The sequence below is a fragment of the Rhinoderma darwinii genome, chromosome 11, assembly GCF_050947455.1.
Source record: "Rhinoderma darwinii isolate aRhiDar2 chromosome 11, aRhiDar2.hap1, whole genome shotgun sequence".
Classification (NCBI taxonomy): Eukaryota; Metazoa; Chordata; class Amphibia; order Anura; family Rhinodermatidae; genus Rhinoderma; species Rhinoderma darwinii.
In genome coordinates, this window is record NC_134697.1 from 14434624 (window position 1) to 14448858 (window position 14235).

Consider the following 14235-nt stretch of genomic DNA (forward strand, 5'->3'; position numbering starts at 1 on the left):
CCAATATGGGGTAATTTAAGAGAAGCAGCCACATTAAACAACCTCTTACAATACCCCCAGAGTCTCCACATCATTCTACAAGATGGAAACTCAAACAAAGAAGTAGAGAGCTGTCCAGACTCGAGAAGCAGGATAAAAGTTTTGTATTTATGAGAATCCATTGAGACCAATATCTGGTGAAAAGGATATGAATCTGATGGGCTCTACGTTAGGGCCCCCCCCCCCCCGCACACGACCGTACCCGTAATCACTGTCCGTGATTACAGGCACGGCTGGCCGCAGACAGCCACCCACATTTGTGGGCCATGCTGCCATCTAAAAGTATGGGAGCACGTTCCATAAAAAGCAAAAAAATAGCACGTCCTATCTTTTGTGGAGCCTTTCTACGGCAAGAACACCTTCCCATAAATATATGGGAAGTGGTCTGTGGGAAATAGAAGTGAATGGATCCATAATTACGGACAAAATCTACGTCGTGTACACGGGGCCTAAGTTGACAGGGTTACGAGCGTCCTGGAGCTGCCCGATACAACACCGCTGCCATTATAAGGTTCCTAGTTTGAGTCTTAGGCTGGATTCACACGACCATGTTACGTCCGTAATGGGCGGAACGTATTTCGGCCGCTAATCCCGGACCGAACACACTGCAGGGAGCCGGGCTCCTAGCATCATAGTTATGTACGACACTAGGAGTCCCTGCCTCTGCGTGGAACTACTGTCCTGTACTGAAAACATGATTTGGTTATAGCAAGCGATATGGCAACAATTGGTGTGGGGGGGGGGGGGGGGGTGTTCATTTTATATGAATTTTTCTACTTTTATGCTTTTTATGGATTGACCCTCAAAGGTCAGAAAAGATTATTGGGGGTATTCTTTTTATATATTGTTATTACAGTACATTATACTTCCCTCTAAGTGGGATACACAATAAATAAAACGCAAGACAATAAAAAAAAAACTGCCCTGTTTGTAGTGAGTTTATTAATTTTCTAGTGGTTGCAAGCTAACTCCTGGCCGCAACATTTTTTGTCACAACGCTGCGTGTACAGACATCCTTTAAGTGAATTCATACATCGCAGTCTCATCGCAGCTTTTGCCACATTTTGCCCAATATCGCAGCATAACGGCTATATGACCATGATGTGTGAATGCACCCGAAGGCTGAGTTCACGCGGGACGGATACGCTGCATAAAAGCACGCGGTGTATCCGCCCTGTGCACCGCAGGGAATTACAGGCGAAAAAGAGCACCAAACTGCTGCAGTTTTTCATCCGGAATGTCTGCTACGGAAAACTGCAGCATTCAGCATCTCATCCCAGGAGACTGCTGCAGCATGTGATTGGCTGCAGTGGTGGTCACATGGGAAGAAGCATCATTCCAGGAGACCGGCCCTCTGACGTCATCCAGGCCGGCCTCCAGGGATGATGTTTCATCCCATGTGGCCGTCACTACAGCCCGTGATTGGCTGCAGCTGTCACATGGGATGAAACAAGATTTTTTTTTTTTTATGAGTTGCTTTTTTTGTGGCGGAATCGTTGTGAACCAAGCTGCAAAAAACACAGCAACTGCTATTTGTTAATGAAAACCTATTAATAACTGAGCCTTTAAGCTCATTAAATATAAATACTATATTTCAAATGATTAAAATTTAACAATAAATCAACTCCACCTGACGACACAAAGATCACCACTACAGGGATGTCACAGACGAAGGTGTAAAGCCGAAACGCGCGTCGGGGGAAGAATGCCATTTCAGCGAACGAGAAATGACTGATCAGTATAGGTGATGCATTGATGTGGGGCTTTGGTATAATATATCAAGGTTTGCACTTAGCACTTTAAACTTCATATGTGGTAAAACTCTGGCTATTTGAATAGTGGCTTATGAGCATCTGTACCATTGATTATATATTAACTTGCCACTGGCAATCTAGCATCATACTGAATATAAATATATATTAGATAGATATATACACACACAAAAACTGTATTTACATTGATAGATTTTTTCGTGCAATATATGTAATGGTTCGATACGTTTGCATTACATGATATTTGTATGGGACATCCCTGTAGTGGTGATCTTTTTTTCATCAGGTGGAGTCATTTTTTATTTTAATAATTTGAAATAAAGTATTTATTTTTAATGAGCTTAAAGTCATGAATAGGTTTTCACATATACTGTATGAGTACAGCTGTTACTTGTTGGGATCAATAAGATGTTCAGATAATGGAATTACATGCATTGTATATAGGTTGGATTGAACTGCTATTTGTTGCGGGTTTTACCTCCCCATTGAATTCAATGGTGAAGACCTGCAACAAATAAGCAGCGTTTATGCAAATACAATTGTCATGCTGCCGAATAAAATTCTGCACCGCATGTCAATTTCCGCGGCTTGTGGATGAAATTTGTTCTCTCTCGTCAACTTTGCTGCTACTGTATTATGCTGCGGATTTTCCGCAAATAATTCAGTTGCGGAAAATCCGCAGCATTTACGCAACGTGTGAACTGACCCTTAGGGTATGTGCACACGATAACGTCAATTACGGCTGAAATTACGGAGCTGTTTTCAGGAGAAAACATCTCCTGCATTTCAGACGTAATTGCTCGTACTCGCGTTTTGCGAGGTGTCCATTACGGACGTAATTTGGAGCTGTTCTTCATTGAAGTCAATGAAAAACGGCTCAAATTACGTCCCAAGAAGTGTCCTGCACCTCTTTGACGAGGCTGTTATTTTACGCGCCGTCTTTTGACAGCGACGCGTAAAATTACAGGTCGTCGGCACAGTACATCGAAAGACCCATTGAAATGAATGGGCAGATGTTTCCCGACGTATTAGAGCCGTGTTTTCATTTACGCCTGAAAATTGGTCGTGTGAACAAAGCCTTAGGGCTATGTTGGATTTAGTTAGACCCAGCAGCTCCTGAGTGCTGCCCTGATCCTGGTGATCAGTCTCATGACCAATAGAATCAAAGGCAATCTTTGAGCACTGTGTATGTGGCTGCGGTGACCGCCGGTGAGCACAGGTATACAAGCACATCATCGCTGCAGCTATGTCAATACACAGAGGCGGGGAGGACCAGAAGCGGCGGCGCTGGAACAACGGGGGATCTGTGAGCCGAGCAATGGCTCTCTTTTTTTTTTTGCATCCCTCCTACCATGCAAATTTTTACAACAACTCGGAAAACCCCTTTGAAAGCCCAAAATAGGCTGGTCATTAAATGATTAAGATAAATGCGACTAAATGCTGGAAAACTTATTTTTTGCTTCAGATCGATCCGATTGCGAGTGACAGAACTGATTCTCGCCCTCATGTGATGTCACCAAGAAAATATGGAATGTGGCTAAAAATGAACGATTTCAGAGCCTTACCTGGTGATTTAATTCCATCCTGTTACGGCTGCAAATCCGGGTTCAAACACGGGTCTGATGACCCGAACCAACAGCATCATAAGAAACTTGGTTAGTTCAGGTCATTTGACTCGTGGTCGTGTTCATATTTGCGGACATAATAAAGTAAAAAAAACTGCCTCAGAATTCCTTCAGGAATTTTGAAGTAGATTTTGACCTGCCTAGGTTTTTTTACAGCGTTTTTTTTTTTTTTTTACCCACGTCCATTGAAGCTAATGCAAGGACCTCGGGCAAAAACGCAGCGAAAAACGCTCAGAAACTAGCGCCAAAAGGTTTTTCCTGCCTCCCATTGATTCAATGGGAGTTCAGTAGCGGAGAACATGGCAAGAAAGGAAATGGAGCTTTTTTTTTTCCGTGAGCCACTAAAAGCCACCCAGGAAAAAAACAAAACACCTATACCCCCCCCCCCCTCCCCATTGTAATCAATGGGGGTCGAATTAGCCATATTTTTGGACTGATTCTGATGTGGTTTCTGAGTCAAAATCAATGCAAAAAACTCTGTATGAACACTGCATACAGGAGGCGTAAAAAGAAACAGTCCCAGGGGTGGACATATAGCCAGTGCAGCCGTTCCAGCTGCACAGGGGCCCACTCAGCTGACCTAAACACTGTGCGCATAGATCGGCATCAATAACATTCGGGGCCCCGATCTGCGAGTTGCCGAAAGTGCACATGGTGGGAGGGAAGGGGACCCCCTCTGTCTGCTGCATCGATCTATTACTTAGAAAACGTATTAGGAGGGGAGGGGCCTGGCGATGCTTGCTCGGTCTGGTGGTCTTTGTCACCTAGTAACCAGCATCATTGTCAGATGCAGTGCAACATCTGACAGTGACGCTCACTAGGTGACCAAGACCACCAGATAGAGAGTGCCGCACCAAGCTGCACCTAGCAAGAGCATCTCTATATTCTGACCAGTTATTGATCCGGGATAGCTCCGCTGCTGAAAGCCTAATACTGGTTGGCTGAGCCTCTTAGCCAAGCAGTGTTAGGGGTCTTCTTGATCCACCCCCTGAGCCTGCCGGTTCTTTTTTAGTGTGTGCGCTGGGCGTCGTGAAGGGGACGGACTGAAAATAAGAACTAGGAGGTAGTGGTTGCTGCCCGGTCTGTAGGAAATGTTTGCAGTGGAGCTCAGTGGACAGTTATAGGATGCCACAGACTATGCCATAAATGTCCGATAGATGCGGGTGCCACCTCTGAGACCTGCGCTTATCTCTAGAACGGTACTAGCTAGTTGCCGTTAGGCAAAAAAGCCCTGTTTTCCAACTACCATAAAGATAGATAATAAATAAATAAAGTAAATTCTTTAATGTGCTATATATAGCAATATGACAGACCACATGAAAATTAAAATTGTCACTGCTTGATTGCCGGGTGAACGTATGCAAGACAGCTGCCCATTAATTTTCATGTGGTCTGTCATATTGCTATATATAGCACATTAAAGAATTTACTTTATTTATTTATTATCTATCTTTATGGTAGTTGGAAAACAGGGCTTTTTTGCCTAACGGCAACTAGCTAGTATTGTGTATTGCGCCCACCAACTACCCAGGATCTCTTTCATTTTTGTTAGTATCTCTAGAACGGGGCCCCATAAACCCTGTTCAGCCTTTTTCGGCTCCTGCTTCTTCCGGATTAAATGGTCGGGAGTTACAAAAACAGCAAAGCTCGCGGAGCTACGCCGCCTCCGTAACTCCTATAGAAATGAATGTCAGTTACAGAAGCAGCGTAGCACGATACAGTCAGTATAAGTTATTTACATGAGTGCTTTGTGTTATACTCAGTTGTTAAATATGGAGATTATTTGCATTATTTATGTTTGTTACTTGTGTTCTAAACTACTAATAAAATGTGCAATATAGATTTGTATTGTTTTATACACGCGCGGGCGCGGTTAGATCACGGGGGGGCCCAGACTGTGTCACAATCAGACAATTAGAAATGCACAAGATATAATAAGCGTGTATTTTAACCCCTTCCCGCTCCTTGACGTACTATTACGTCATGGCAGCTGTATCGTTCGCGCTCCATGCCGTAATAGTACGTCTCGGGACTAACGGCCGTTTCGGCCGTCCTCCCGACACATACAGGAGCTGTGACGCTGCTGTCTTGTTCAGCAGCTGTCACAGCTCCTATAGCGGGGACCGATCGCTGTGTCCCCGCTGATTAACCCCTTAAAAGCCGTGTTCTATAGAGATCGCGGCTTTTTAGGGGTTAAGCTGCCATCGCCGGCCTGCTACGCGATAGCGGCCGGCGATGGTGACTATGGCAACCGGACACCAAACAATGGCGTCCGGCTATGCCATAGACGGAAGCCTAGTGGGTCCTGACAACGTCAGGACCCACTATGCTTGCTGTCAGTGAGTAGCTGACAGTTCTAATACACTGCACTACGCATGTAGTGCAGTGTATTAGAATAGCGATCAGGGCCTCCTGCCCTCAAGTCCCCTAGTGGGACAAAGTAATAAAGTTAAAAAAAAAAGTTAAAAAAAGATGTGTAAAAATAAGAAAATAAAAGATTTAAAAGTATTAAAAGTAAAAATCCCCCTTTTTCCTTATCAGTCCTTTATTATTAATAAAAATATATAAAAAACAAATAAAATATACATAATTGGTATCGCCGCGTCCGTAACGGCCTGAACTACAAAATTATTTTGTTATTTATTCCGCACGGTGAACGCCGTAAAATAAAATAATAATAAACCGTACCACAATCACAATTCTTTGGTCACTTCACCTCCCAAAAAATTGAATAAAAAGAGATCAAAAAGTCGCATGTACCTAAAAATGGTCCTGATCGAAACTACAGTTCGTTACGCAAAAAAAAAGTCCTCGCACGGCTTTATTGATTGAAAAATAAAAACGTTATGGCTCTTAGAATAAGGTAACACAAAAAGTGAATGATTATTTACAAAACGTATTTTATTGTGCAAACGCCATAAGACATAAAAAAAACTATAAACATCTGGTATCGCCGTAATCGTATCGCCCCGCAGAATAAAGTGAATATGTCATTTATAGCGCACGGTGAACGCTGTAAAAAAAAAAAGTAAAAAAAACAATCGTACAATTGCTGTTTTTTAGTCACCACGCCACCTAAAAATAGAATAAAAACTGATCAAAAAGCTGCATGCACCCCAAGAAAACTACAATGGATTCCTCAAGGGGTCTAGTTTCCAAATTGGGGTCACTTTTGGGGGGTTCCCAATGTTTTGGCACCACAAGACCTCTTCAAACCGGACATGGTGCCTAATAAAAAAGAGGCTTCAAAATCCACTAGGTCCTCCTTTGCTTCGGAGGCCGGTGCTTCAGTCCATTACCGCCCGAGGGCCACATGTGGGATATTTCTCTAAACTGCAGAATCTGGGCAATACGTATTAAGTTGCGTTTCACTGATAAATCCTTTTGTGTTATAAAAAAAAATGGTATAAAGAGGATTTTCTGACAAAAAAAAAATGTCAATTTCACCTCTACTTTGCTCTAAATTTTTGTGAAACACCTAAAGGGTTCATAAACTTTCTAAATGCTGTTGTGAATACTTTGAGGGGTCTAGTTTCTAAAATGGGGTATTTGATAGGGGTTTCTAATATATGGGACCCTCAAAGCAACTTCAGAACTGAACTGGAACCTAAAAAAATAAATAAATGAGGCAATACTTCGCTTCTTACATTATACTGATAATGAGCCGTGCCCACCCCGAGATGACCCCAGTTTTGACCGTTTGTATAAACGGAGACCCCTATTAGACCGTTCCAGTGCCCGGTTTTCCCAAGCATACACCCCCGAGAAGTGTATTTCTATTGAGGAGTCCCTGGTACATTTTAAAGGGAGGGTTCAATTCCGCCAGTACCTGCCGGGTAAGAGGGCAAGGTATGGCGTGAAGATGTATAAGCTGTGAGAGTGCATCAGGGTATACCTACAGATTTAGGCTATATGAAGGAAAGGCCACCCCCAAACCAGACTGCATCCTGGACTACAATAGGTACATGGGAGGGATGGACTTGTAAGATCAAGCCCTGAAGCCCTACAGCGCCATGCGGTGTGGTATAAGAAGCTGGCCGGGCACATCATACAGATGGCATTGTACAATGCGTACGTGCTACGTCGATGTGCAGGCCAGACGGGAACTTTCCTGGAATTTCAAGAGGTGATTATCAAGAACCTAATCTTTAGGGACCAAGAAGGGGGGGCACCCAGTACTTCTGGAAGCGGGCCCACACGCATCGTACCAGGGCAACACTTTCCAGGAGAAGTTCCCCAAACTGGCAAGAAGGGAAAAAGTCAAAAGAGGTGCAAAGTCTGCTATAAGAGGGCGATAATGGATGACACAATATATCAATGTGACACGTGTCCCGAATAACCAGAGCTCTGTATGAAAGTGTTTTAAAATTTATCATACATCCCTTGGTTTATAATTTACCCCAATTTTACTTACCCTGATGCACTCCACACAGCTTATCCCCCCTCGTCTTTCCCCTCTGAGCCCTGCTGTGTACCCAGGCAGCTGATAACAGCCACATGTAGGGTATTGCCATACCCGGGAGAACCCACATTACAGTTTATGGGGTGTAGGTCTCCGGTCAAAATGCTCACTACACCTCTAGATGAATGCCTTAAGGGTGTAGTTTTTAAAACGGGGTCACTTCTTGCGGGTTTCAACTGTACTGGTACCTCAGGGGCTTCTGCATACATGACTTCGCACTAGAAAATCCCCAGTAGGCCAAATGGTGGTCCTTTCCTTCTGAGCCCTCCCATGGGCCCAAACGGCAGTTTATCACAACAAATGGGGTATTGCGGCACTCAGAACAAATTGCGCAACAGAATGGGGTATTTTGTTTCTTGTGAAAATAAGAAATTTTCAGCCAAAACTACATATTATTTGAAAAAAATAATTTTGTTTTCATTCCCAGCCCAATTCAAATAAGTTCTGTGAAAAAACTATGGGGTCAAAATGGTCACAACACCCATAAATGAATTCCTTGAGGGGTGTAGTTTCCAAAATGGGGTCATTTGTGGTTGGTTTCTATTGCTTTGACACCTCTGGTGCTCTGCAAATGCGACATGGCACCCGAAAACCAATCCAGCAAAATCTGTACTCCAACAAACACACAGCGCTCCTTTCCTTCTGAGCCCTCCCATGGGCCCAAACGGCAGTTTATCACCACAAATGGGGTATTGCCGCACTCAGGACAAATTGGGCAACAAAATTGAGTATTTTATTTCTTGTGAAAATAAGAATTTTTGAGCTAAAATGACATATTATTGGAAAAAATATATATTTTTTTAATTCCCAGCCCAATTCAAATAAGTTCTGTGAAGAAACTATGGAGTCTAAATGGTCACATTACCCATAAATGAATTCCTTTAGGGGTGTAGTTTCCAAAATGGGGTCACTTCTGGTGGGTTTCCATTGCTTTGATACCTCTGGGGCTCTGCAAATGCGACATGGCACCCGAAAACCAAACCAGCAAAATCTGTACTCCAAAGAACACACAGCACTCCTTCCCTTCTGAGGCCTCCCATGGGCCCAAACGGCAGTTTATTGCCACAAATGGGGTATTGATGCACTCAGGAGAAATTGGGCAACAAAATTGAGTATTTTGTTCCCTGTGAAAATAAGAAATTTTGGTAAAAAATTACATCTTATTGGAAAAAATTTCATTTTTTTTAATGTCACAGCCCAATTGAAATAGGTGCTGTGAAAAAACTGTGTGGTCAAAATGCTAACAACAACCATAAATGAATTCCTTGAGGGGTGTCGTTTCCAAAATGGGGTCACTTTTGGTGGGTTTCCATTGCTTTGATACCTCTGAGGCTCTGCAAATGCGACATGGCACCCGAAAACCAATCCAACAAAATCTGGACTCCAACAAACCTATAGCGCTCCTTTCCTTCTGAGCCCTCCCATGGGCCCAAACGGCAGTTTATCACCACAAATGGGGTATTGCCACACTAAGGACAAATTGGGCAACAAAATGGGGTATTTTGTTCCCTGTGAAAATAAGAAATTTTGATCACAAATGACATTTTATTGGAAAAAATGAATTTTTTTTAATTTCAGAGCCCAATTCAAATACGTGCTGTGAAAAAACTGTGCGGTCAAAATGGTAACAACAACCCTAAATGAATTCCTTGAGGGGTGTAGTTTCCAAAATGGGGTCACTATTGGGGGATTCCTACTGTTTTGACACCTCAACACCTCTTCAAACCTGGCATGCTGCCTAAAATATATTCTAATAAAAAAGAGGACTCAAAATGCACTGGGTGCTTCTTTGCTTCTGGGGCTTGTGTTTTAGTCCACGAGCACAGTAGGGCCACATGTGGGACATTTCTAAAAACTGCAGAATCTTGACAATACATATTTAGTAGTGTTTCTCTGGTAAAACCTTCTGTGTTACAGAAAAAAAATGAATAAAATTGAAATTCAGCAAGAAAAATGAAATTTGCAAATTTCACCTCCACTTTGCTTTAATTCCTGTGAAATGCCTGAAGGGTTAAAAAACTTTCTAACTGCTGTTTTGAATACTTTGAGGGGTCTAGTTTTTAAAATGGGGTGTTTTATCAGGGTTTCTAATACATAGGCCCCACAAAGCCACTTCAGAACTCAAGAGGTAACTTAAAAAAAAGGCTTTTGAAATTTTCTTAAAAATATGAGAAATTGCTGTTTATGTTCTAAGCCTTGTAACGTCCAAGAAAAATAAAAGAATGTTCAAAAAACGATGCCGATCTAAAGTAGACATATGGGAAATGTGAACTAGTAACTATTTTGGGTGGTATAACCGTCTGTTTTACAAGCAGATGCATTTAAAATCTGAAAAATGCAATTTTTTCACAATTTTCTCTACATTTTGCAATTTTTCACCAATAAATACTGAATATATCGACCAAATTTTACCACCAACATGAAGTCCAATGTGTCACGAGAAAACAATCTCAGAATCGCTTGGGTAGGTTTAAGTATTCCGACGTTATTACCACATAAAGTGAAATATGTCAGATTTGAAAAATGGGCTCTGAGCCTTAAGGCCAAAACTAGGCTGCGTCCTTAAGGGGTTAAAAAGAAAGTAAACGCATTTCTCACCGACTACCCTCTCCAATTACTTATGTGCAAATTACGCCATTACTAAACGTGACGCATTACATGTACATGGTAGTCTCCTGTGAATATTTGCGACATTTTAGATTTCTACGAGCTCCAACACAGAGAACTTGTACCAAAATGTCCTTAAAAGCTCCGTGTGTCATCAGTGTATGATGCGCGGCTGCGTGATTTTCGCGCAGCCGCCATCATTATGACACTCTGTATGTTTGTAAACAGAAAAGCGCGTGGTGCTATTCCGTTTTCATTCATGGTTTTGACTACTGTAGCGCGGAAGTACGTCCGTGTGCCGTGCGCGGTTTTCACGCACACATGACTTCAATGGGTGCGTTATGCGTGAAAAACGGGCAAATATAGAACATGTCGTGAGTTTTACGCAGCGGACATACGCTGTGTGAAAATCACGGACAGTCTGGACGGCCCCATTGACTAACATAGATCCGTGCTACGCGCGTGAAAATCACACGCGTAGCACGGACGTATTATACGTTCGCCTGAATAAGCCCTAAGGCTACATTCAGACGAGCGTGTACGATTTGCATGCGTAAAAAACGCCATTTCTTGTTAGTGTGCGTTGCGTATTGGCATCAGTGTGCTTTGTGTGTAGCATGCGTTTTTCATGTCCGTGCAAGCACTTCATTTTTTTATGTATTTCTCTGCTTTTCAATGTATTTGACGCATCCGGGTGCTGTCCGTGAAAAGGCACCAATATAGGACATGCAGTGAGCTCCACGCAACGGACACACGCTGTATGAAAAACAGCATATGTGTGAATGGCCCCATTGAATTGCATAGGTCGGCGTGCTGTGAGTTATTTCCACGCACTGCACACGGACAAGGAACACGCTCATCTGAATGAGCCCTAAACGATGACCCCACAAACCGTAAGGGCTCATTCAGACGAGCGTGATTCTCGTCCGTGTGCCGTGCATTGATTTCAATGGGGCTATTCACAAACGCGTGAGGTTTCACGCAGCAAGTGTCCGTGGGGTGAAACTCAATGCATGTCCTATATTGGTGCGTTTCACACATTAACTACATTAAAAAAAAAAAGTGCCTGCAAAACACACGCCACTTACAAATCACAACGTAAAACGCAACGCGCGGAAATCTGTCACGCTCGTGTGAATGTAAGCTAAGAAGCGATGAAACAACACTGAAAATTGTACAAGCACGGACGCCATGTTTAGAAAGCGTCTGTCTCGTATTTGCACGTCTATACAACAAGCAAACTGCGCCATTTTTGCAGACATTGTACTCAACCATGCGTTAGCTCAGAAAACGGCGAAATACATGAAACTATCTCCGTACCACAGTGAATACTATAGAAATGACTTAAAGGCATAAGCAGGGTGTCACTATGTCCTCCATGACTGCCGGGTGTGAGGGGTTTCAGGTGAGAATCAGCTGCCCTGAGATGGTCGCACACATGTTGTTCATTAATGATCCCACTGCTAACGAGAACAGGCTGATAATTCAAGAACATACAGCACATCCTGTATGGCAACCAGAGCAGGCATAAAATGAAGGTGTAACCCATAGCAACCAATCACATCCCAGCTGACATTTTTCTGGTGGAGGTTACAAAATGAAAGCATGGATCTGATTGGTTGTTATGGGCAACTGCTCCATTTTGTGCAAGCTCTAGATTTCTTTTGGGCCTAGCGGGGGAAATATAATACAGCGACCAGATGTTACATGTACTTGATCTGTATAAGGAAATTTTTACACAGCTTTATATTGATCACTATTTTGCGATCAATATTTGATACAAACCACGCTGGTTTTGTTGCAAAAATCACAGTAAAAAACGTGAAAGACCCACAGAAAAAATCATGTTACGGAATACTTAGAGCTTCTGCACACGTTGTGCAAATACTGTGGGAAATTCTGCAGCATTTCTGCAAGATAGATTGAAATGCTGCAGTTTGAGAATCTGTACCGCAGGTCAATTTCCATTTCTTCTCCGGCAAGTGGATGAGATTTGCTACATGCAACAATGCGCAGCCATTAACAAGAAATTTGACAGCTGCACCAGACAGGATGTTGGTGCGGCTGGCGGCTCCTCCGTGGGGCCTTATCCTAATGTTGCCGTACCATTGTTGAATTTTTAGCAACTCCAGGCAAATACAACAGTATGTCATTTTATACGACCCCCATAGACTAAAATGAATGCCCATAATGTATGATATCGCACTACAACCTGCCGCGATCACAAAGCGCGATAATCCTGACACATGAAATCACTGTGGAGAATGAGCCTGAGGCCGGATTCACACGAGCGTGTGCGTTTTGCGCATTCAAAAAACGCAGCATTTTGCGTGCGCAAAAGGCACTTAACAGCTCCGTGTCATGATCATATGGTGCGCGGCTGCGTGCTTTTCGAGCAGCCGCCATCATTATGACACTCTGTTTGTATGTTTGTAAACAGAAAAGCACGTGGTGCTTTTCTGTTTTCATTCATACTTTTTACTGCTGTTGCGCGAATCACGCGCGTCACACGGAAGTGCTTCCGTGTGGTGCGCGTGATTTTCACGCACCCATTGACTTCAATGGGTGCGTGATGCGCGAAAAACGCACAAATATAGGACATGTCATGAGTTTTACGCAGCGGACTCACGCTGCGCAAAAATCACAGACTGTCTGCGCAGCCCCATAGACTAATATAGGTCCGTGCGAGGCGCGTGAAAATCGCGCGCGTTGCACAGACGTATATCACGTTCGTCTGAATAAGCCCTTAGTTGTATTTACACCATTTTGGCATAAGCTATGGGCATGTCAGCATATACTGTATATACTCCAGCAATGGACGCAAACATGATGGGAATTAAGCCTAAGGGTATGTTCACACGCCCTATTTACGGACGTAATTTGGGCGTTTTACGCATTGAATTATGTCCGAAATTACGGCTCCAAACCGCCGTCAAACATCTGCCCATTGAAATCAATGGGGTTTACGATGTTCTGTGCACACGGGCTTTTTTTTTAACGCGCCGCTGTCAAAAGACGGCGCGTAAAAAGACGCCCGCGTCAAAGAAGTGCATGTCACTTCTTGAGATGTAATTGGAGCCGTTTTTCATTGACTCCATTAAAAAACAGCTCCAATTACGTCCGTAATTGACGCCGCGAAAAACACGAGTACGAACAATTACGTCTGAAATTCAGGAGCGGTTTTCGCCTGAAAACAGCTCCGTAAATTCAGGCGTATTGGACGCTGCCGTGTGAACATAACCTTAGAGTATGTTTACATGCGGTGTTTTCAGGCGTATTCCGGGGCGTAAACGTCCTGAAATACACCTGAAAACAACGGTAGCTGAACGCCTACAAACATCTGCCCATTTCATTCAATGGGAAAAGTGGCGTTTCATTCAAACAGGGCGTTTTTTTACGCCGCCATTTTAAAAAACGCCCCGTAAAAAAGAAGGAGCATTTTACTTCTTGAGCCGTTTTTGGAGCTGTTTTTCATTGTGTCAATGGAACAACAGCTCCAAAAAACGCCTCAAAAAATGTTTTCAGCTTCAAAAACGGCTGAAAATCAAAGGCGGTGTTCACACAAAGTTTTTTGCAGGCGGAAATTCTGCCTTAAAATTCCGTTTGGAAGTTTGAGGCAGATTTTCCTCACCCTGCACCCCGATTTTCGTGGCGTTTTTCGCCCACGGCCATTGAACGCCGCGGGCATAAAACGCAGCGAAATATGCTTTCTCTGCCTCCCATTGATGTC

At 43.2% G+C, this 14235-nt stretch overlaps 1 protein-coding gene across 2 annotated transcripts in view; it reads right to left on the reverse strand.

Annotated features, from left to right (window-relative positions):
• LOC142664081 (prominin-1-A-like) overlaps window positions 1–12010 on the reverse strand; it is a 100477-nt gene extending 88467 nt beyond the window's left edge. For both annotated transcript variants that reach the window (XM_075843013.1, XM_075843011.1), the window contains exon 1: window positions 11826–12010. The gene's annotated coding sequence lies outside the window, so the exon portion shown is untranslated. The remainder of the gene's footprint in view (window positions 1–11825) is intronic.
• Window positions 12011–14235: the final 2225 nt, after the last annotated feature.